The sequence below is a fragment of the Dama dama genome, chromosome 23 (assembly GCF_033118175.1).
Source record: "Dama dama isolate Ldn47 chromosome 23, ASM3311817v1, whole genome shotgun sequence".
Classification (NCBI taxonomy): Eukaryota; Metazoa; Chordata; class Mammalia; order Artiodactyla; family Cervidae; genus Dama; species Dama dama.
In genome coordinates, this window is record NC_083703.1 from 59,048,066 (window position 1) to 59,071,923 (window position 23,858).

Here is a 23,858-nt window from a genome sequence, read left to right on the forward strand (position 1 = left end):
AGAAGCTGCCTTCCCGCCCTTTCTGAGCCCCTCTCTGCTCTGCCCGGCCCTGGCATCGCGGGCGTTGCCTCCCATCCCGGCCCTGGCTAGCCCTACCTGTCTCCTCCCGGTGCGCCCGCCATAGCGTGCAGCGCGCCCCGGGCGCCTCGGGGGCCCCTTTCCTGACCGCTGGGCTCCCTCCTCGCTCTCAGCTCTCCTAGCTGGAGCTGGGGGAAGAAACGTGGCCATTGCGACCTTTCCATTTTAAATATTTAATGATAGGTCCCGGACCGGCAGAATCCATTTTCAGCGTTTATCACGTGTGGCGCGCAAACCATGGCTTTCGGCTAATGGGTGGCGAGGGATCTCCCAGCAGACGCCGCCGGGGTAGGCTAGGGGACCCGGCTTCTGACCAGAGCCCCGACGGCCCCGGGGATCCGAGGCTGGCGCTGCGGGAGTGGGGAGGGGGGCGCGGTGCTCCCCTTCCATCTGTGCACGCACAGTCACCAGGCTTGCTCAAACTAACCCCCGACTGCGCGGTGTAGGGCTGATGATCAAATATTTGGTTTCTGAGATAACACGCCCCGATAGCGCTGTTTCCTGAGCCGCTTTCATTCTACATGTGTAACTTGCTGCGAAAATACGTACGAAGTCAAGACAGCAAACTCACGCCCACCGGCGCTGTGTCAACAGGGAAATAATGGTCCTAAAGCCCCTCGCGGGGCACCCGGGGCATGGATGGAGGGCGGCGGGAAGCGCGGATCAACCTTAGCGCTTCTCGCACTAGATAAGGTCCCTGGAGTTCCCGGGACGCCATTGTCTGTCCTTAATAATAGCCCCAAATCAAATAGTGAAACGAGTTTCAACGAGAGCAAGGGGTGGGAGGTTTAGATGCCAAAATGACTTCAAGAAAGTTTAAATTATACTAGGCAGCTTGTTAGAATGAGGCAACCCCATATGTCCTGATTTAGAACAATCTCCAAGATGTATGAGGTGGAAAAAAGCAAGGTGCAGATCAGTGAGGTTACATACCTGCGGTATATCATCCTTTCCCACTGGGAAAGACACCCTGAACTGGAAATAGATTTCACTGGGGGGCGGGCTGGGGGGCTGCCAGTGGGGGGGTGCGGCAGGGCAGAACTGGGTTGGGGCCTTAGGGATTGGGAGTTAAGGCCAGATTTTTTCATTGTCTGTACTTCTGTCTGTGTGATTTTTTTGCCCCCCTCAATGTGTATTTGTGACCTATACCAGAAACTAAAGAAAAATCCCAAATATGTACATATAAATACATCAGTTAAAGCAGAGCTCTGTAGCCATCCTGAAGCCAGGGGTTAACCAGGGTCCTTTCTCTGGCTGGGGATTTATGGTATCTTTTCTGTTCTGTTGGGTACCGGCGACTCTTGGTGAAGGCAGCAGGTCCCGATGGTGGCCTTCAGAGCCTGGCTGAGGTCATTCGAAAGGTATTTGTAAGCCCCGGCTTCTGTGGAGGGCTCTGCAAACCCAGTGCTTTAGAAAGGACCCTACTACTTACGGATCAGCAGCCTGGGCAGACCCGGGCTCCCCCCATGCCAGAAAAGGACCAGGTTGCCAACTGGGCACCTCTGGGAAACTTGGGGCAGGGCTGTTTGCTCCCCCATGGCGGTGGGGAGCAAGCTGGAACTTGTTTGGGAAGGCCACAGCTGGGTGGTTTTCCTTCTCTGGCTGTACACACACCTTTCAACCCGTTAGCCACATTTCTTTCATCTTGAAAGGACAAAGACTGGCTTGTCTGAGCCTCTTAATCAGTCGGGCTGGCTTTGGGCTTTGTGGGACAGTCCTGACTTTCTCAGGTCTTGCTTTCTGGAACATCACTCCAAATTAGATGGCAGAGTGGCTTTTAACAGAGTGCCCTGACCTTGTTTTCTTTCTTTCTCGGCCCCTAAAACTCGAGGTAATTAGTTGGATGAAGACCTGGACCGCAGTTGGGCAAGACGCTTCCTGTAGATGTTTCTATGGTTGCCCTTTAATTTCTGCTCCGTAGCAGCATGAGAACAAACCTCCGATTCCTTCTGTTCTGTGGGGGTTCCGAGATTTTGCTCAGGAGGGGCTGGGGTAGCAGTGGGGTTGGCGGGAGGCATGTAGGAGACCTGCTTGGAAGCTGAGAGAAAACACACGGTTTTTCCTTGGATTGAAGTTCATATTGACCTGTAACATACAAAGTTTTCTAAAGGAGTGTGTTTAATCTCACACTTTACCTAAAAGTGAGAAAATGTCATTTGTTCATATGCAGCTACCTCTTGTTATCATGCAGGGGATCCAAGCGGTCCATTGGGGATTGTCGACAGAGACCTTGAAGGCAGACTGACCTTCTCCACCACCCGATCCTTGCCCCAAAGCCCCCTCCTCCTTCCACCACCCTCTTCTCCCTTACTGCATACCCCTGCTGTCCTGCAGTGCTTGGGGGACTTCAGCCTGAATTCTGAAGGCTTTTGCAGACCTGGTGCATTTCTTCTTCCCTCCGTCTGCAGCCAGACTGGTTTTTGTTCCTGCAAGTCATTCTCCTCAGAATTCAAGCTTTTTGCCAGGCTGGAGTAGGATCTAAACTAGAGAGGGAACTAGAGGAGGATTTATGACAAAACCAGGTGCTGAGAATGAGGACCTCAGACCGCACCTTGTGACAAAGACCAGCCTGTACAATAAAGCCCGTGTAACGCTAGCTGAGCTGCCAGACGGAGACTCGCATCTTCCCAGCCTGGGCCTCTTAAGTTCAATGGCGAGATTTGTAAACTGGTTTGGATTAACAAGCCCCCAACTCCTCTGTGTAGACTTAATTTTGGAATTCAAAACAGGCTACCCTCTCTTAAATTGTCCCCAGGCAATGTGAGTTCTGCAAACCGAATCCGGCTATAGCTGCACCCCCCCCCCCCTCTTTCTTTGGAGAAATTCAGCAGCTCTTTCTGCAATCTTCTAAAGAAACCCCTGGCACTGGGGGTGTGCGGTACACGTCTGTCTCTGGTCCAGGTTATGAAGGAAACAAATTTGTTTCATCTTCGAAGTTAAGGTTGGAAAAAAAAAAAAAAAAGGAAGTTGGAAACCTGTCCTTATTGGGCTCAGGGTGTAGAAGTGGCTTTTGTTAATGTAGCTGAGGCACAGGGAGAAGGCCGTTCCATTTTACTTTTATTTTATACCATCTGGCGATCCTTTTTGTTGACAAGTGTTTGGCATTAAGATCTCTCCTTTTGCCCCTTCAGAACAGGCCCTACCACTGTAGAGTATTAGAAAAAGATTCAGTTACAGTTTAAAAATTTCCTTCAGGGAGTGCTTGCCGAGGGAGCACGGGCTGCAGGCACTCGCAGCTGTAACCTGGCTTGTGTTAAAATTTGGAAAGGGCTGTCCCGCATTCCAGCGCTCAAGCGCCGGCCCTCACTGGTGAGCAGCCAGAGGTTAATATAGATGTCACCCAGCCTTCCCTCCTTCTCTCTTTCTTTCTCTCTTTTCTGCACAGTGCCTTCGCTATAGGAGCGCACCAACAGCTGTGTTTTCAGTAACCCTTTCAACATCACTTCTTTTAAACCTCATTTTCCTGCTTATATAAATCAAAGATCTTCTCCCCCACCCTCCTCCAAAGGATATATGTGACCCAGATTTGAACTTTTTGGATCGTCTTTGTAGTTCCCTTCTGGAATCAGAGCAGGTTAAGGCCAAGCCCTGGATGCCAGCTCGCGTGGCTGTTTGTGGTTTTGATTCCAGAGTGGTTGATTCCAGAGTTGTCACTCGGTTGCGGGGTGGCCCTAGGAGGGGCTGAGAGAGGAGACCTGGAGAAGCAGACGGGGGTTCTCTGCGTGCACAGAGAGAGGAAACAGCTTCTGAGATGCAGCTCCTGTGAGCTCTGGGTCGGGGCCTTCCATCGCGTCGCTGCCTGTCAAGCCTCTGCCGAGATAAACACAGCTGGTCCGCGATCCCTTGACCACCGGCGTGCCTGCGATGTGAGCGAATATCACATGTCCGCTGAACTCAGAGAGAGTGATGACTTCATTCCAGGGAGAGCCTCCTCTAAGTTGATTGATCACCCCTATCGCTTTAATATCATCCCCCCCTCCATTGGGTAAGGTCATATTTGGCCCATTGCGAGAATCAGAGTGTCCTAACACTCTCCCCGTCTCCACCCTTCCCCAGCCTGCCCGTCCATTTTAACCAGCTGGAGATTTTGAATGGAGAGCCCTTTGGACCAGGTGGCTGACCCCCGTTCATTTTTGGTGACCACCTCTTCAGACCTTGCTGGGGGCTGTCGGCATGGCTGGTTTGTGGTGGGGGATGCTGGAGTGCTTCGCTTTAATTTGCTCTGGCAGTGTCACCGGGGTTAGGGCACAGGCAGGGATGTGTGGGACCTGTCATGTTATTGTCAGAAGGAATGTGAGGATTAGCCTTTAAAACATGGCGGTGGGAGAACACTGCAGCTGTGTACACTTATTATAGAAGATTTAAGTCCCACTGGTAAAATCAATATATTGAATTGCTTGACCCTCTGCTTTTAATTAGTTTCAATCAAATGCGCCGGTGTCATTTTGCCTCCTCTCGCCTTCCTGGGGTGAGGAAATACCAATATTTACATAGAAACTGTTAATTTGTGGTGCAAAGGAGAATGCATTTAGCTTTGCACACCCAAATTGCTCCGACGATGTGAAGGATACCAGAACAGCGTGGAGGCGAGCGGCGATGTCACCTGGGTGTGGGACCGGCCACATCAGGGATGTTTGCTGCCTTGGCTCCAGGATGTGCTCGCAGGTGCCTGGACCCGCAAGCGCAGTGTGTGAAGGTGCGAGTCTTTCAAGAAACTAGCCAAGGCTGACTCCGCAAGCCAGACGTGCCGCGATTCACCCCTGCCCCCGTCATCTAAAATCTTTTCTCTTAAACATACTTACAGAACTGTGAAGCGGAGCGGCCACTGCCTTCCTGGTTGTTTTGAGTCTGTTCTCCCAGCCTGCTGGGTCCTTTGTACCGGGCAGCTCAAGGCACAGTACTTTATTTATTCCAGAGCTTCAGAGGCTTTTCTTTCCAATTCCTGAAACAGTTTATAGAGGAAGGGGGGTGCTTTCGCTGCAAATGATCCCATGTACAACCACAGCTATTATGTGAACCGTTCGGTATTAGTTGTGTGTTCAGCTACAGTTGAATTCTGGGTTTTGCAGCAAATGGCATTTGACAAATAGTATTTGACAAAAAATGTGACTCGATATTTCTTAATGTGGAACAGATACTTCCCAGTTAACCTTCTGTGGGGAAAAGTTGCCCAAACCCGACGTGAAATGGCAATGTAGATGAATACCAGGGCTGCCTCTGTGTGTTCCCCCCCCCTTCTCCAAAGTGGAGTGTTTATGATTTGGGGGGATATTAGCAGTGCATGAAGCTTGACACTTACTTATGTGGAACTCAGAGTAGCATGTGTGATGCTGTCCTTTCAACATTTGTGTCGGGAGGCATTGCTGGGAGCCGAGAAAAGCCTTAGCTGATCCGAGTGGAGTGGATTGAATTAATGACAACTCTGAGAGCACCAGTTTTAGGGTAATTGCTTTATTGTTTTGGAGCCAGGGTGCTTATAATCTGGTTCCTGTACAAACATGTTTAACGTGTGTTAATGCATTTGCAAACCAGAGCCTCTCAGCACAACCCTGCTTTTCATTAATTGATGTCGGTAGCATGGTACAGTATTTCAAAGAGCTGGCCAAGTATAAACTGTGTTTCCAATTTCCTTCCTTTCCTGTGTTTGGAATGCCAATGTTAATTTGTTCCCATGCAGGAGCAGGGGCTGCCAACTGCGGCTTTCTATAAAGGGCTTCACGGTGAAGGCTTCCAGCCCTCACTGATGCTTGGGGCTGCCTGGCCAAGTTTCCTGACACTTTGCAGCTAATTCTGGATGATATATGGAGTGGGGGGTTGGGGGGCTTCACTGCCGTGTAGCGGAAGTTCCCGGTGACAGCAGAGGGTGTGACTTGGCGAGAGAGAACAGCACGGCATCCACACTGATTCTCTTTAGACACAGCTTAAACCCCTGTGTCTGTTTCCACTATGGTTGCATTTTAGCTGTGTGACCTTGAGCGAGTTACTTAATGTCTCTGAGTTTGTTTCTTCATTTTAGAAAGCTGGATAGGCATCTCCTCCACAGACCCTCATAAAGACAAAATCAAATCTCGTGTGGGTAGAGTCTGGTACACAGTAGGTGCACAATGGTGAACCTTGTTTCTGTTTTGGTGGCCAGCTCAACATCCAAGTTGGTATAATAGTCCAAATTTCAGTTTTTAAGTACTTGATCTTAAAATACCAAGATTAAGCCACCCATGTTGTTTTAGAGATATGAGGAAAATGGCCCTAAAGATGTACATCTTTGTGTACCTATATACCCCTCACACATTCATTTTCTTCTTTAGAGATCAGTGAAATTGGAGCACACCAAACTTATCTGAGGATAGGTAGAGTCTAATGCTGGGGCTTCCCAGATGGCTCCTGCCAGTGCAGGAGACCCTGGTTTGATCCCTGGATTGGAAAGATCCCCTGGAGAAGGAAATGACAACTCACTCCAGTATTCTTGCCTATGAAATCCCATGGACAGAGGAACCTGGCGGGCTATAGTCTATGAGGTCACAAAGAGCCAGACACGACTGACTGAGCACACACACACAGCCTAATGCTGACTTGCTCTAGATTTTAGCATTGATGGCTATTTAAAAATTTTCCTCCTAGGGCACCTGAAACTTGATTGAGGGCTGCACAGGAACTGTCTGTACTGTCCTCGCAACATTCCTGTAAATCGAAAATTATTCCAAAATAAAAACTTTTTTATTTCAAAAACTCACATTACTGACATATTTCTTCCCATCCCTTCCTGGAAAGTGGTCAAAGTACAAATTGTCTTTTCCTTCGAGGGAGTGACAAGCCGAAAGCATTCATTAACAGACCGGTGCAACTTCCCCACTTTTTATGGGAGCAGGTGCAAGGCTGCCCCCACCCCATTCCCCCACCTAGGGTTGGGATAACAAATCCCCAAGTGGATTCAGTGTGTTTGGAAGCCTCTGGAGATCAGTGGACGGCAGAGGTCTCCAGGGCCTGAGATGCAGGGTGGGCTTTCTCACCCAAGTTTTCCCATAAATTCTCTTCAGCTCTTTCCACACCATTTGAAAACTCTTGACTTAGCGAGTATTAAGGTTTCCCACATCTTTGAGGTCACATGTTATTCTTTCACTTCTTTATCTCCCCAGAGTAACTTTCAAGTTTCAATCTTCTGTTGTCTGGCTTAATTAAATTTGGCTGTGAATAAAAACTTGCAGTGTTTCCAAAATTGCGGACTTGCATGTTTTTAAATATTGAAGTTAGGCCTGTACCATCTTGTAATGCCAGCCTCTCTCCTGCTTTCACGTAGTTTGGAAAAAAAAAAGAACCCAAGCGCTTGGCATGGCCGTCCACCTAGAATGGTCCCTGTGCTTGTCTGCCCAGTAGTTTAACCACACACTCAAAGGCAGGCGGGTTATCTGTGGTTTCAATGACTTGTGTTCTGGCCTTCGATAAAGGACTCTCCTCTTGACTGTTTTCTCAGGCATTCTTCCTAGCCTGCTCTTGCCTTGCCCTGCAGAATTCTCATGGCGCAGAAAGTGTTCAGACATCGGCAGTTTGTGTGCATGAAAGATGTAGAGCTGTTCTAAGGCAGTGTCTACTGAGTGTGTGTGTGTGTGTTTTAATATTTATTTATTTGGCTGCGCTGGTTCTTAGTGCAGCATGTGGGATCTAATTCCCTGACCAGGGATCAAACCCAGGCCCCCTGCAATGCAAGTACAGAGTCTTAGTCACTGGACCAGCAGGAAAGTCCCCCTGAGTGTTTTTTAATACTGAATCCCTACTAACAGACCTTTGAGTACACACCCAAAGTAGAAATAAATCATATAATTACTCCTGTTTTAGGAGTACTTTATAAACTAAAAGAGAAATCTAAGTACAAGGCACTAAAGATAAAGAAATACAAAATTCTGATGTTCACTAATACACATTTTAACTAATGCATCATTAGTAATTAGTGCAAAGATTGCAAGTTTAATTCATTAGCAAGACAAATGTAATTTTTGCTACCAATTAAAATTTTCAATGTGATGGAGTTTGGTCTTTCAAAACTCACAGTTCAGCAGTTTGGGGGCAGCGAGCTAAAGGTCTGGTCCTAAATTTTGATTATTTTGATCCTTTGTCTAGTCAGCATCAAGAGTTCACAAAGAACCCCACGAATCTTGGTAGCATGAAACCACAGAGCCTTGTTGGTTCTCTTGTTATGGGTGTGTTGTGGGTTGGCAGGGTGCTCTGCACATCAGCCGGGAGGGAGGATGCTCAGGACTCCAGGCTGATAGAGCTACCACCCTCTTGAATGCCACCCTCTTGAATGTCACCAGTTACAGTACCAAAGGAAAAGACAGCATGGCTTGTCCATGGGCTTTTCATCATTCCAGATGGAAGCAACATGGGTGCTTCTGCCTACATTTCATTGGTCAGAGCCTGTCACATGGCCAGACCTGACCCAAAGTGGCAGGAGATGACAGTCCCACCCCAAGCTTGGAAAGAGAGAACTGGGAAATGGCACTCATGATGAGCACACTGTTGTAAGCGAAGGTGCTCTCACCAGATGAAATTATGGGACCGGAGCAGGTAAAATGTTGGCTGCCTTACTGAAACAAGGTCTGTATTTTTCAATCTCATCCACCAGTTATGCAGAGATTTTTTGAATCCATATCTTCCCTGACGTCCCTCAGTTCTTGAAACTTAGTTGAGATTATGCTATTTCCCGCCCCGTGTCCCACTGGATCCCTCTTACCTTCCCTAAATCCTTGCACCCTGTTTTGGAGAACAGTGTTTCTGGAAGCGTCCTGATCACTGAAGTATTCACGTGGTTGGACAAGAATAACCACTTCTCTCCCTTCTCTTGTAAAATGACTCGCCTCTTTAGGACCTGTCTTTCAGCAAAAGCACGCTTCAGCTGCCCTTGGGTTCACTAGCCAGAGAATCAAGGAGCCTGACTCTCGTCTTGGCTCAAGAGGTTCTTGCCCTCCTGGCTGGTATTTGTCCGGGCTGTGCAGGTGACTGCCTTGTCATGAAGTTCGGCTTTTCCTTCAGAGGCACCTCCTTGTCCAGGCAGGGTCTCCAGACAGGGTCTTGCAAAGCTGAATCTAGAAACTAAATTTCAGAGACTCCTTCATTATCTAAATGCATCGCTGAAATAAATCATAGTGATAACGTGGGAGGGTTGAGATCTTTCTGTAGCGCTAATGGATTTATAACAGCCTCCCTTATCAGGTTCCACTCTCTCTGGTTCTGCATAGCAAGTCGTATCAATCCCATTTTTAAGGAGGAAGAGGCTAAAGGGCCCCGAATTTACAGAGCTCGTAAGTGGTGAGGTTGGCCTTTGAATCCAGCTCTTGCTGAATGTAAACCCATTCACGCTTTCCTCCGGGGGCCCAGTGGAGGTGTGTGAAGGGCGGTGATGGAGCACAAGGGCAGTGGTGATGAGACCACCAGAACAGCCTCCCAGCCCTTGACCTTGACTTTGTGGTTCTGTGCTCTGAAGAGGAAGATAAAGATAAGCAACTCGCACCTTCCCCTTCATTCTCCACCCTGCTGTGGAAACTCCCCTCTGTTCCGTCTCTGTGCATTAAGAATTATTGACAGGGTCAAGGGCCCTGAGTGCCTATGTACTGGGGTTCCTATGTGTACTCCACCCCCCATTGATGGGAAAATTCCAGAGGCAGCTAGGGACCGATATTTTAATAGCAATACCTCAAGACACTGTATGGAAAGGAGGAGGTAGTTTTTACCACATGTATGGAAATAAATATTGCATATTGATTGTAATAGCATTAAATCACCATCAGTCTAAATGTCCGTGAGCGGCAGTTTGGAGAAATAAATTTGTGATAAATTTATTTACACATGTGTAATGAAACAGAAGGGAAATGCAAGAACTCCTTTTTTTATGTATCAACTTAGACTCAAAACAGAGTGTCAAGAGAGAGAAGGCCAGTTGTATAGGAGGATGTTTAGGGTGTAAGCATTCCTCATGGTGTCACAATGGACACACACAAGATCACTGGATAATACTGTCTATAGTTGTTGGGCAAATGCATATATGGTAACATGGAAACACAGCCACAGAACTCACACCAGCCGCCTTTAGGGAGACAGGAAAGGGATGGGATTGGGGAGAAATTTTAAATAAACTTCAACTGTTTTGGTTGTTTCCTTTATGTTAGTAATAAGACTGGACTCCCCCTACCAAAAAAAGAAAAGTAATATTGGATTTCCCTGGTGTCCAGTGGTAGCCAATGCAGGGGACAGGGGACACAGGTTCAATCCCTGGTCTGTGAAGATTCTACATGCTGCGGGGCAACTAAGCCCGTGCCCCACAACTACTGAGCCAGTACTCTAGGGCCCACGTGCCACAACTATTGGGCCCACAAGCCACAACTCTGCCTTCACACTGTAGCACCTGTGCTCTGCAACAGGAGAAGCTGACACTATGAGAAGTCCATAAACCTCAGCTAGAGAGTAGCCCCTGCTCTCCACAACTAGAGAAAGACTGTGCCCAGCCACAAAGACCCAATGTGGCCAGAAATAAGTAAATAAATAATTTTTAGAAGCAATTTTTTTAAAAAAAGTGTTTTAATAATAAGAAACCATCAGGAAGTGCAGTGTGGTATTCTGGATTGGATCTTGGAACAGAACAAGGACAATAATGGAAAAACTGATGCAATCTGAAAAAAATTGGGAGTCTAGTTAATAGTAATCCATCCATGTTAAATTCTTAGGTTTGACAAGTGTCCCACAGTTATGGAAGATGTGAATCTTGAGGGAAGCTGATTGAGTATGCACGAGAACTTTATACTATCTTTGCAACTTTTTTATAAGTCTAAAGTTTTTCTAAAACAAGAAGTTTACAGGGGAAAAAAGGAAGCAACCATGATATTGACTCCTGCTAATTCTTGGTTGTTTGAAGGCAGGAGAAGAAGGGGGCAACAGAGGATGAGATGGTTGGATGGCATCACAGACTCAGTGGACATGAGTTTGAGCAAACTCTGGGAGAAAGTGGAATTTCGGGGAAGGACAGGGAAGCCTGGTGTGCTGCAGTCCATGGGGTTGCAAAGAGTTGGAGACGGCTTAGTGACTGAACAGCAAGTTTTAGTTGTGGGTACCTAGATATTAGTTATGTTTTCCTCTGCATTCAGGGCTTCCTTGGTGGTTCAGATGGTAAAGAATCTGCCTGCAATACAGGAGACATGGGTTTGATCCATGGATCAGGAAAATCCCCTGGAGAAGGGGATACCGGCAACCCACTCCAGTATTCTCACCTGGAGAATTCCATGAACAGAGGAACTTGGCGGGCTACAACCCATGGTTTCGCAAAGAGTCAGACACAACTTAGTGACTAAACCACCACCACCCTCTGCATTCTTCTCTGTGATTACATTTCTCCAAGCCCCAGTGAACCAGAAACCTCTCCCACTGGATACAGAAGAGTCCTCGCTGGAAGCTCAGCCCTGAGGTGGCTCTTGGTGGTGTGGACCCAGGGAGCTGTCTTAGAGTGTGCTCAGGATATCACGCCCCGAAGACCAACAACTCATCAATCCACAGAACCATTAACCCGACGGGGCCTCAGCCAGCAAATGAAAGCCTCACGTGGCAGTGTCCTGAGACCTCTAAAACTCTCTCTGCCTCCCTTCGAGAGATGCCTTGTGTAAAGCAGTCCTCTGTTTATAAGCAAGAAAGGGGGTGGGAGGGTGGGGCATATCAGGTCTTTCAACGCTCTTCTTGGTCCTGAACTTTGTGAAATGCGCCCCCCCCAACCCCCTGCCCTCCCCCCACATCTTCCCCTTCTCAGCTTCCTTTTTCTCACTGACTTGACCTAACATTTGACGAGGGAGAAGCCCTTAAAAATGGCAGTAGGGGCCTCAGAACCTTCCAGGGCTAGTAAATGTTTATAGGGTGGAGGCACTGGTTGGTCATTTCCTTTAGGAGGAAACAATAAATGAAGCTACTTGCCTTATACCTACTTACCCCAGAGCTCTTAATTGTCTTAATATACTGGTGGGGGGATGGGGAGAGGGGATCCAGAAATCTCTGGGTCTCATGTGCCTCAAACACCCTAGGAACTTGAAAGCGGCCTTTTCAGGTAGCTTTAGAGCCGAGTTTCCAGCCTCGGCACTGCTGGCGTTTTCCGCTCACTCTTCTTTGTTGGGGGGAGGGCGTCCTGTGTGCTGTAGTAGAATATTGAGAAGCATCGCTGAGCCCTACACGCAAGCTGCCAAAAGTTGTGACAACCAGCACGTTTCCAAACATCTTTCAGAGGCGCCCTGCGGGGAATGGCCCCCGATTGAGAACCACTGGTTTAGGCTTGATGTCGTTGGTTTAGTCGCTAAGTCGTGTCCGGCTCTTTTGTGACCCTCTGGACTGTAGCCCACCAGGCTCCTCTGTCCTTGGGATTTCCCAGGCAAGAATACTGGAGTGGGTTGCCATTTCCTCCTCCAGGAGATCTTCCTGACCCAGGGATCGAACCTGTGTCTCCTGCATTGGCAGACGTATTATTTACCACTGAAGCAACCAGGGAAGCCCTGGTTTAGCGTACCTTTCCTCAAACTTGGAAATTGGCTTGGGAACTTTTGCTTCAAACCTATCTGCCCGTGGCGATGAGTTAGGGCAGGACTGATGGATCATTTTCCAGTTGAAAGGAAGACAGATTGCAATCAGAATGTGAGCCATGTTCTGGGATCCCAGCTCTGCCTGGATTTGAAACACCCTGGAGACGAAAAGAGGTCAGATCTTGAAAGTCTCCCGGGAGCCAAAATATTTTTACAGCACCTTCTGCCCAATGATACTAAAAAATGATTGAACACACACTTAAAACTGGTCTCTCTTTGTTTCCTTTCCCCAACTTTGCTCCGGAGGAAATAGGGCAAAACTCTCTCTCTTGCGGCTTCCCTGGTGGCTCAGATGGGTAAGGAATCTGCCTTACCATCTGGCTTACCAGTACCGGAGACCTGGGTTCGATCCCTGGGTTGGGAAGATCCCTTGCAGGTGGGCATGGCAACCCACACCAGTATTCTTGCCTGGATAATCCCATGGACAGAGGAGCATGGCAGACTACAGTCCATGGGGTCGCAAAGAGTCAGACATGACTGAGCGACTTTCACTATTCATTACTCTCTCTCTTACCCTGTTTCCCTCCAGCAGGTAACTTGCCAGGGGCAAAGGGGTGCCGGGAGCACAGAAGCTGCAGTTTCTATTTCTCAAGGCAGCTCAGAGCTGCAGTAAATAAAGTGGGGAGACCCGCTAATTTTTGTGCAGCCTGTGAGCAAAAATGACTTGCTCATTTTTTTAAAAAAGAGTGGTAAAAGAAGAATATTCCATGATGTGGAAATGAGATGAAATTCAGGCTCCAGTATCTATAAAGCTTAATTGGGACTCGTTTTGTTTGCATCTTGTCTGTGGCTGTTTTCATACTCCATCCACCGAATTGAGTGGTTGCTACAGAGACGGCACAGTCTCCAAAGCTTAGAATATTTTTTACCTGGCCCGTTATAGAAGTTTACTGACTCCTGCTTTAGAACATCAATAACCCTCTTCCTGGGGAAAGGTAACTAGTAAAAAAGGAAAAACCCTGAGTTTTATCTGCCTCCTTTGTTTTCTGTGACATCCAGTGACGCACAGATACCCTTTCTCTTCCAGGATGTTGGAGGGGCTCCTCCGAGTTTGAACAAACTCTTAGTTAAACAGATCGCTCCTTTGAACACTTTCTGGCATCTCTCATGTGGGGCGTGCATGCATACATGCTAAGTCTCTTCAGTTGTGTCCAGCTCTTTGCAACCCTATGAACTGTAGCCTGCCAGGCTCCGCTGTCCATGGGATTCTCCAGGCAAGAATACTGGAGTGTGTTGCCATGCCCTCCTCCAGGGGGATCTTCCTGACCAAGGAATTGAACCCTTGTCTCTTACATCTCCTGTGTTGGCAGGCAGGTTCTTTACTAATGGTGCCACCTGGGAAGCCCCTCGTGTGGGGCGGGCATCATGAATTCCCATCAAGGAGATCAAGTAGACTGCACAGCTTTTCCTAAATTTGCTTCATTCCAGCAGCCCCCTCCCCGTCCTCTTTTTTTTTTTTTAATCTCCTAAAACATCTCAGGTGGTAGCTAAGACTAGCTCTGGGGTCGGACACAAGTTAAATCCCACCTCTGCTACTGGTTAGCTCTGTGACCTTGGGCAGGTTATTAGACTCTAGGTCCCCATTTCCTCCTCTGGTTTCATGTTGGCACCTGCCTCCCGGGCTGCTCGGAGGATCTGTCCCCTCCAAGGTGCAGGGGTGGGGGCGGTGGAGAGCTGAGCACAGTGCCCACAGGGCAGCAGGTGCCCCATATGTAACATTAGCAGCTGGTAGCGATGCTGTTACTTGCCCGGCCAAAACTCGGACCGCTCTGGAGCTGGCCGGCCTGTGCAGGTCCTCCTGCTCCTCTGCCTGGCATGTGGGGCGGTGGGATGCACCGCCGCCTTCTTCTAGGGGTGGGAGCTGCATAGACACGTATCCCACCTGCTAAGCGCTGTGGGATCCGGGGTCAGGTGGTCCTCCCTTGCCTGGATGCCCTGTGAAGTGCAAAGCTGGTCTCTGTTGACTGAGCATGAGGCAAACCAGGAATCTGGCCTTCTTATTACGGATCCTGTTATACTAGAAAGTTGCCTATTGCTGATGGTAATCTGTGTTTATTGATGCGGAGTTTGAAGGAAACACCCGATGGTCAGGATTAGCTTTTGGTAAGCCCTCCAGCTTAGGACACAAACACGACTATGGACAGGCCTATTTTAAAAAATGAATAATAAGGCTTTTATGGTAAAATTATACCTTTTTTTCTGAACTCTATGTCGGACTTAGTGGCATTTCCTGTGTGTGTGCTAAGTTGCTTTAGTTGTGTTTGACTCTTTGCGACCCCATGGACTGTAGCCCGCCAGGCTCCTTTGTCCATGGAATTCTCCAGGCAGGAATACTGGAGTGGGTTGCCATGCTCTCCTACAGGGGATCTTCCTGACCCAGTGATCAAACCCGCATCTCTTATGCCTCCTACATTGGCAGGTGAGTTCTTCCCGCTAGCTCCACCTGGGAAGCCCAGCATTTCCTTGTCTCACCTCATTTTTTGAGGTGATTGACATTTCTCCACCTGAAGTGAGGACCTACCCATATACCGGTCACTCATCAAATAGCACGATTTCCACATTTATTCTTATGTGTGAGGAAATTGAGGCTTGGGGGTGACAAGTTACTTGCCCAGCTTTGGGGACAGCAGGCCTGCCTGGCTTGGAGTCCCAGGTAAAGGTGTGTGACCTCATGCGAGTGACTGAAGCACTCAGGTGCTCCGGGCCCCAGCTTCTGTCTTAGTTGCCTTGGGCTCCCAGAACAGAACAGCACTGCCTGGGGAGCCGAAGCATCACATACTTATTTCTCACAGGTTTGGAGGTCCAAGATCAGGGTGCCTGCTTGGCTGGGTTCTGTTCTGTCTCTGGCTTGTAGATGGCTGCCCTCTGGCTATGTCCTCCCAAGATGGAGAGAGAGCTCAGGCCTCTTCCTTTTTCTATACGGGCTGTTGTGAGGATATGGGAAGAGAGCTGAGCATGGTGCCCACAGGGCAGCAGGGGCCCCATGTGTAACATTAGCGGCTGGTAGCGATGCTGTCACTGGCCTTTCTTCCCAGCCCTTCATGACCTCAGCTAAACCTCATCATGGCCCAAAGACCCCACCTCCTAATACTCTTTTGTTGAAGGTTGGGGTTCCACATATGAATTTAGGGGGGGCCTAGGGCTTCCCATATGGTGCTAGTGGTAAAGAATCTTGCTGCCAATGCAGGAGACACAGGAGACCCGGGTTCAATCCCTGGGTTGGGAAGATCCCCTGGAGGAGGAAACAGCAACCCACTCCAGGATTCTTGCCTGGAAGATTCCATGGACAGAGGAGCCCTGGCAGGCTATAGTCCATGGGATCGAAAAGAGTCAGACACAACTGAACATGCATACATGCACGCCAATTTAGTTCATAGTAGTTTCTCTCTTACGCGGGTGGCTTAGGGCCCAGGGCAGCAGGGATTAAATGGGATGAAGGCAACGATCTCTCAGTAAATGGGGGCTGGTCCTGGGACTGCCTTTGGAGCCCAGACTGGCTGCAGAGTGTCTTCATGGTCTTTCTGTGATGGCCTGATGTCCCGATTGGTCCTCATTGTGGATGCCTGTCAGTTCCTCTCCAGGTCCAACTTAGTCCTTACATTGAAGACTCTGCATTTTCCTAAGTGGGCTTCCCTGGTCGCTCTGTGATAAAGAATCCGCCTGCCAGTGCAAGAGATGTGGGTTCAATCCCTAGGTCGGGAAGATCCCCTAGAGGAGGAAATGGCAACCCATTCCAGTATTCTTGCTTGAAAAATCCCATGGACTTAAGAGCCTGGTGGGCTTCAATCCATGGGATCCCAAAGAGTTGGACAGGACTGAGCAACTGAGTACATTCACCTAAGTAGTTTCACATTTGAAAAACTTTATTTATATTATTTATTCATCTCCCATTATAGATTTTGTCAAGGCCTAAACATTTTGAAAGTGTGATGCTGCATTTGCCCTTTTGTAGGGGCTAGGCTGAAGGTAGTGGGTCAGATAGAAAATGGGCAGAATGAAAATTACCCTTGGAATTCCTTAGGAAGATGCCACTTTGGAGATGGACACACTCTGTATGTTAAGTCCCTACTGCTGGGTTTTCTTCCAGCATTGGGATAGATCATGCATTGGGATAGATTGTGCTTCTTCCATGGCACATGAGATGACACAGTAGCTTTAGTGTAGTAAACACTAGCACCACTAGCACCACTTTCATGAATAGGAAGTACTGCAAGATATATGCCTCCCAAAGGCTACTCCTTGCTTCTGTGGACAGGAATGATGTCTCCTTTAGGACTTGTTCTAAGTCACCATACATCTGCCTGACAGTGGCTTCCACTTTAAAAGCATATCAATATCTCCCCTAACAACAAGTCTTCAGTGACATGATTCCAAGTTTGGGGTAGCAGCTCAGTGATATCATCCAGGAATCCTTGAACTTTCCTCCTTGCCTTCACCATCCTCAGATACCTTATGGCTATTACCTCATAGTTACAAGATGGCTGCTGCAGCCCCAGACATCACATCTTCATCTACTCCCACATGCAAGGCAAGAGAAAGGGGGAGGGCCCAAAGAGCCCTCCTTGCTTGCCTGTCTCCTGGCTTTCCCTAGAAGACGCCTCTGTAAGTCCCCTGGCACAAACTGGTTCACAACGCCTGATCTTGCTGCAAGGAAGGATGGAAAGGTATGACACTGGCTTCTGACCCACACAGTAAGAGGGAAAGTGTGTTGGAAGTGTTCACTGGGTAACCACATTCAAATATTAATGATCTAAGTTGTTTATCTCTCCCTCTTTGTTTTTTCTATGTGGTGTATAGTTGGATTTACACAGGTTATTTGCACATGATTTGACTCAACTCTGCCCTAGGCACAGAAAAATTGGAACCCTAAACTGGTTGCTTCCCAAGTGGCACAGCGGTCAGAAATCTGCCTGCCAATGCAGGAGACTCAAGAGATAGGGATTCAATCCCTGGGTCAGGAAGATCCCCTGGAGAAAGAAATGGCAACCACTCCAGTATTCTTGCCTCAAAAATTCCACGGACAGAGGAACCTGGCAGGCTATAGTCCATAGGGTCACAAAGAGTCAGACACGACTGAGCACACACTCAATATATTGCTTCCATATTTAACAAACTGGTTGCAAAGTCTCCATATACTGTGCCACAGTGAATATATGCAGAAAGTGGGTTGCATGTTGGCATTAATTCAACCAGACCCTCTGTAGCCTTTGGAGAGACCAGTTTCTCTTTAAACTCAAACCTGTAAGTAGGTGCACCTCTCTCCCTGACTTTGAAGACTCTGTGGGATTCTGGCCAGGAGCTGGTTGTTTGCTAAAAATAAAAACTACTTTATCACCATCTCCTTAGACTAGTAACAAAGGTCTTGAAAGTGATCTGAGATGGTCAGCATCATTGTCCCCTGGAAGGAAGCAGAGGCCAGGTAGGGTTTGGGCTGAGTTCTGCTTGTGGGATAGGAGGCTTCTATCTCCCTCTGGGAAGAGGATGAGCAGATCAAGATACTTAAGACATTTTAAGAATCTGTCTGTGTCATTGTTTATGAGCCGAGGGTGGAGAGCTGCTTGGACCCAAGGCCTGCCCATCCTGGTCGAAACCCTGTTTGTATCCTGAAAGCCTGTAAGAACTATTTCCAGTAAGTGGGTTCTGGGCACATGGGTTACTTCTGCTTGTTTCCAAGAGAGATGGAAATGAGAGACCTCTGGTTGGAAGAGACGATCAGGGGGAAAGGATGTAGAGATATTTTCAGAAATTGTTTCTGGGCAGTGTGTGTTTGCTGTGAATAACATTATATGTAACAGAATTCTTTGGTTGCAGACAAAAAATATATCTTCAAACTAGTTTAAGGAGAGTAAAAGGAAAATCGATGCGTGCCTAAGACTTGAGATGAATGATGCTGAAGGTGAAGCTCCAATACTTTGACCATCTGATGCAAAGAGCTGACTCACTAGAAAAGACCTTGATGCTGGAAAAGATTGAGGGCAGGAGGAGAAGGGGGAGACAGAGAATGAGATGGCTGGATAACATCACCGAGGCAATGAACATGAGATTGAGCAAGCTCCAGGAGACAGTGAAAGACAGGGAAGCCTGGTGTGCTGCAGTCCATGGGGTTCCAAAGAGTCAGACTTAGTGACTGAACAATAAGACTTTGGAAAGGACGTAACAGCAACAGGTTCTTAGAGAGTCCAGGGGTTATTCACTCTATGTCCATCATCTCTGCACTGAATAGCTTCCCTGTGACCTCTCTGCCTCACTGTATTCCTCTGGTACCCTGTCTACTGGGAGAAAGATGCCACCCACACCAACTTGTATTTATGGCTCTCTGGCTAGCCACATATTTGCCTTACCAGCTTCCCTAGTGGGTTGGAATGGCCATGAGATGCTGGTCTAACCAATGAGATATAAGAGGAAATCTGCTGGGAGTAGAAAGGGGTGGGAGGTGGTTTTGAAAAATATGTTGCTTCTGGTGAGTGACAGATAAACAAAGAGAACACTCTATCCTTATTTTCCTTTTCTTACCTTGAATGTGGTCCTGTAAAGATGGGATGTTTGGAGCCATGGCAGCCATCTTGTGGCCCTTAGGCAACAAGCCTAAGGACATCAACATGCAGACAATGGCAGGGCAAAAAGATAGAAGAAACTTGAGTTCCTGAGGACTCAATTGAGCTACTGCACCCAACTAAAATTCCTGGTTAGGGACTCTTAGACAGCTTGAATTACATGTTCACTCATGAATCAGTCGGGTCTAGAAGGTAGACCATGCTACATAAATAAAGTTTCTGAGAATTAGCCTTTGGCCCTTTGTGGCCGGATTGGGGAGTTGGAGGCGTGTATACTATCCAATTATTGCTTAGTCATAAAATTAATAATAATCTTAGTAGCTAACATTTGTCAACGGTGCTAAGCACCCTTTATCCTCTTGGCCTATATTGCTTATTTAATTCCCATAAGAGCCATTTCAGGTGGGGGCTATGACTATCCCCCCTATTTTGGAGACTAGAAAACTGAGCACAGAGAAGCATCAGCTGGCCCAGAAAGTGTATTTGAATTTGGGAGTCCAGTTACTTAATCTTGATCCTGAGCTGCACCTCAGGCTTCGAGGATGGGTTTAGAACAAGTGAATAAACAGCTTTGCTGTTGTAGGGTCACAGATTAGGGCAGTAGGATGCCACACAAGCATTTCCCAATTATTTGCTTTGGTAAAATCTTCCATTTCTTTGATTATTGATGCTTCTGAAACCAAGAAGTCTTAAAATTGATGAAGGTGGGGTGTTCCCTGGTGGTCCAGTGGCTGAGACTCCATGCTTCCAATGCACGGAGCCTAGATTCAATGCCTGGTCAGGAAACTAAGATTCCACATGCTGCAACTAAGAGTTCAAATGCCACAACTAAAGATCCTGAGCTGCAACTAAGACTTGGCACAGCCAAATAAAAAAAAAATTGATAAACATGTTAGTATCTTTTCCCCAAAGAGTTGGTATGAAATTAATCACACGTCTTAAATTAGGGGAACTACAGTGACAAATATTTCTTGAGTAGAACTGGAGATGGATATAGCCAGCTGATACATATTATTAACAAAATTTTATTGAAGTGTAACATGTGTACTGCTGCTGCTGCTGCTAAGTCGCTTCAGTCGTGTCCGACCCTGTGCGACCCCATAGACGGCAGCCCACCAGGCTCCGCGGTCCCTGGGATTCTCCAGGCAAGAGTACTGGAGTGGGTCGCCATTGCCTTCTCCAATGCATGAAAGTGAAAAGTGAAAGTGAAGTCGCTCAATCATGTCCGACTCTTTGCGACCCCATGGACTGCAGCCTACCAGGCTCCTCTGTCCATGGGATTTTCCAGGCAAAAGTAGTGGAGTGGGGTGCCATTGCCTTCTCCAAACATGTGTACAGAAGTGCACAAATCTAGAAGAGTTAGGAATTTTCACAAAATGAGACACTTTCAGATACTCCGGTTTCTGAGTACCAATGCCCAGATGCAAGAAACAGAACGTGACTAGCTGCCAGAAGCCCTGTGGCACCCTCACTCATGGGCAGCTGCTGTCCTATGCTCTAGTGCCATAGACTAGTTTTGCCTGTTTTAAATCTTTATCCATTTGATTGCACAGTAGTCAGTCTTGTCTGACTTTTTGTGATCCCATAGACTGTAGCCCGTCAGGCTCCTGTGTCCGTGGGACTGGAGTGGGTTGCCATTCCCTTCTCCAGGGGATCTTCCTGACCCAGGGATCAAACCCAGATCTCCTGCATTGCAGGCAGATTCTTTACTCTCTGAGCCACCAGGGAAACCCTGTCATACTTCTTAAATCCTATTAATCATTCCCAATGAGTTGGAAAGATAACCCCTATTCAGACCTGATTCCTGTAAACTGGACACTCACATTGGAAATCTGTTTGCAGTTACATTCAACAGAGGACTCACACTGTAATTTCAGAACCATTGTTTGGTTTGATCTCTGATTCTCCCTCACTTACCAGAAATAGTTTCAAGGGACAGCAATACAGTTTTCAGGATGTTTTGATAGTTCAGCTTGGGAAGGCAAGTTTAGTTTGTTAAAATGTGAGCATGAAATGAATGGTCTTTTTTTTTTTTTAAGATTTTAAAAAATGTGAACCATTTTTAAAGTCGTTATTGAATTTGTTACAATATTGTTTCTGTTTTTTATGTTTTGGTTTTCTGGCCATGAGGCATGTGGGAACTTAGCTCCCTGACCAGGGATCGAACCCATAACCCCTACACGGGAAGGTGAAGTCTTAACCACTGGACCACCAGGGAAGTCCTCTGAATGAGGGTTTTGGTTTGCTGGTTCCTGCCAGACTCCGCCTGCTGGTCCCCTGGACTGGCTTCTGCACGTCTCTTGATTGTCCTACTTGCAGAAATGGAAGCCGATGCCTCGATACTGAGAGTTTTGCTCCAAGTATGTGGGGTTTTAGAGAAGACTCTTATTTTGAAAGGGAGATGGGAGCCCAGCATAAAGGAAACGCACAACAGTCTCTTCCTTAGCTGCACCTGCACTGCTCAGGCCTAATGAGTTTAGGTTGATGGAACCCAGACCTCAGGAAGGATTATAAATTCTCATTTGATTTGATTTGCCTCTAAAATACCTTAAACCAGCTGTGCCTGCCCAGCTGACCCAGGAGTCTCTGGCTGCTTTGGGGGAAGGTCTGGGCAGGCACCCTCCTGTCCTGGGGGAGGGGGGCGCGGGCTCCCGTGGTTCCTCTCCCGCCCCAGCCGCTCCTGGGGCCTGCTCTAGTCTGGCGTGTGTCCCTGCCGTGTCCCGTGATTGCTGGCCTCTGTCTCCTTGCATTCTCACCACGGCCCCATAACTGGGGGCCTCTTTGTGTCCCCATCTTATTGAAGGGGAAGCTAAGCCTCCTGGAGATGGGTTCTCAGGTCCCAAGTCACTGCTGGCAGAACCCAAGTCTGAACCCAAGCTGTCAGGCCCCATCTCAGCCCCAGTTCTCTGCTGCTTCTCCAGCTGAGCAAGGCCACGAGGGGCTTTTCTGCCCTCCTAAGGGAGCCCAGCTTCCCTGGTGGCTTAGTGGTAAAGAGTCTGCCTGCCAGTGCAGGAGACGCAGGAGACACGGGTTCAATCCCTGGGTGGGAAAGATCCCCTGGAGAAGGAAATAGCAACCCACTCCACTATTCTTGTCTGGGAAATCGCATAGACAGAGGAGCCTGGCAGGCTACAGTCCCTGGCATTGCAGAGTCAAACATGACTGAGCGACTGAGGATGCATGCACGCAAGGGAGCCCAAGGGGAAAATTTCCAAAGATTGTTCACTAAGAGGACTTCCCTGGTGGTCCAGTGGCTAAGACTCTATGCTCCCAATACAGGGGACCCGGGTTTAATCCCTGGTCAGGAAACTGGAACCCACATGCTACAACTAAAGATCAAAGATCTTGTGTGCTGCAACTAAGATCCAGCACAGCAAATAAATTTTTTTTTTTTAAAAAACTTGTTCACTAAGATACTTGAGAACTTGCCAAGTGTCAGACAAGTGAGTGTGGTGGTTGGAACAGCGGAGAACAACAAGATAGTCACAGTTAACATCGTTCAAGACTTTCCTATGCTCCGAGGACTCCTCAGGCGATCTCTATTCTAGAGGTTCTCAAAGTGGGTTCCTTGGACCGGCACCCCCTGAGAGCCTGTTAGAAATGCAGGTTCTTGGGCCCCACCCCAGATCTCCCATGTTCAAAAGACTGGGAGTCAGTCCAGCAGTCTGTGTTTTAACAAGCTCCCCGGTGTTTCTGGAACACACTGAAGCTTGAGGATCCGTGGTCTGTTTTAATCCTATGCCAACCTAGTGAAGTCAGGGTTCCTCTCCTCATCCTCACATTTGACGGATGAAGAGTAACTTGCCCAAGTGCCCCATGGGTGACAGAGCCTGGATTCAAACCCCATCCTGGCTCCACGTTCAAGCCTCGTGTGCCCTGTGCCTTCTCCCAGGTCTTACTCTAGGAATTAAAAGCTAGAAGACAGTTAATAAACAGGTCAACAGGCCAATCAATCACAAACGCAGAGCATGAATTCCTAGGAGGGAAATGAACAGGATGGGAGGGGAGGAGGTGTTCAGGGAGGGTGAATGGCTCGCTCAGTGGAGGGGAGGGGATCTTGGTGCTGTGTCCCTGCCCCCGTGCCCCTGCCCTGTGCCCTGAACTTGGTGGGTCTGATGATGATCCAGCCTGAAGTCACTCACCAAGTGACAAGCTCCCAGGTGGCCCTGTGACTGGGGTATGGGTCATCATGCCTGTTTTTCAGACAGAACTGAGATCCTGGGACCCATCTGTGTCCACTCCAGGCCTCTCCCACAGCTGTGGAATTAAGTTCACTCGTGCATGTGTGCTAAGTTGCCTCAGTCATATTTGACTCTTTGCGAGTCTATGGACTGTAGCCCTCCAGGCTCCACTGTCCATGGGATTCTCCAGGCAAAAATGTTGAAGTGGGTTGCCATGCCCTTCTCCAGGGGAATCTTCCTGACCCAATAATGGAACCCTTGTCTCTTGCATCTTCTGCATTGCAGGCGGATTCTTTACTGCTGAGCCATGGGGGAAGCCCAAGTTCTCCCTACTTCCATGCAATCTCTCACCCTGGGAACTTTCTGAGGAGCAACCTGTGGTGTATCTCTGAGAACATGTATTTGACCCTTATTAGTGATAAGCTCTATATTGTCATGCTGCTATC

The 23,858-nt window shown here is 48.1% G+C and overlaps 1 protein-coding gene across 1 annotated transcript in view; it reads left to right on the forward strand.

The window, feature by feature from the left end:
- The window catches only part of BMP7 (bone morphogenetic protein 7), an 86,002-nt gene that overhangs the window by 832 nt on the left and 61,312 nt on the right, over positions 1-23,858 (forward strand). The gene's annotated exons all lie outside the window — the stretch shown is intronic.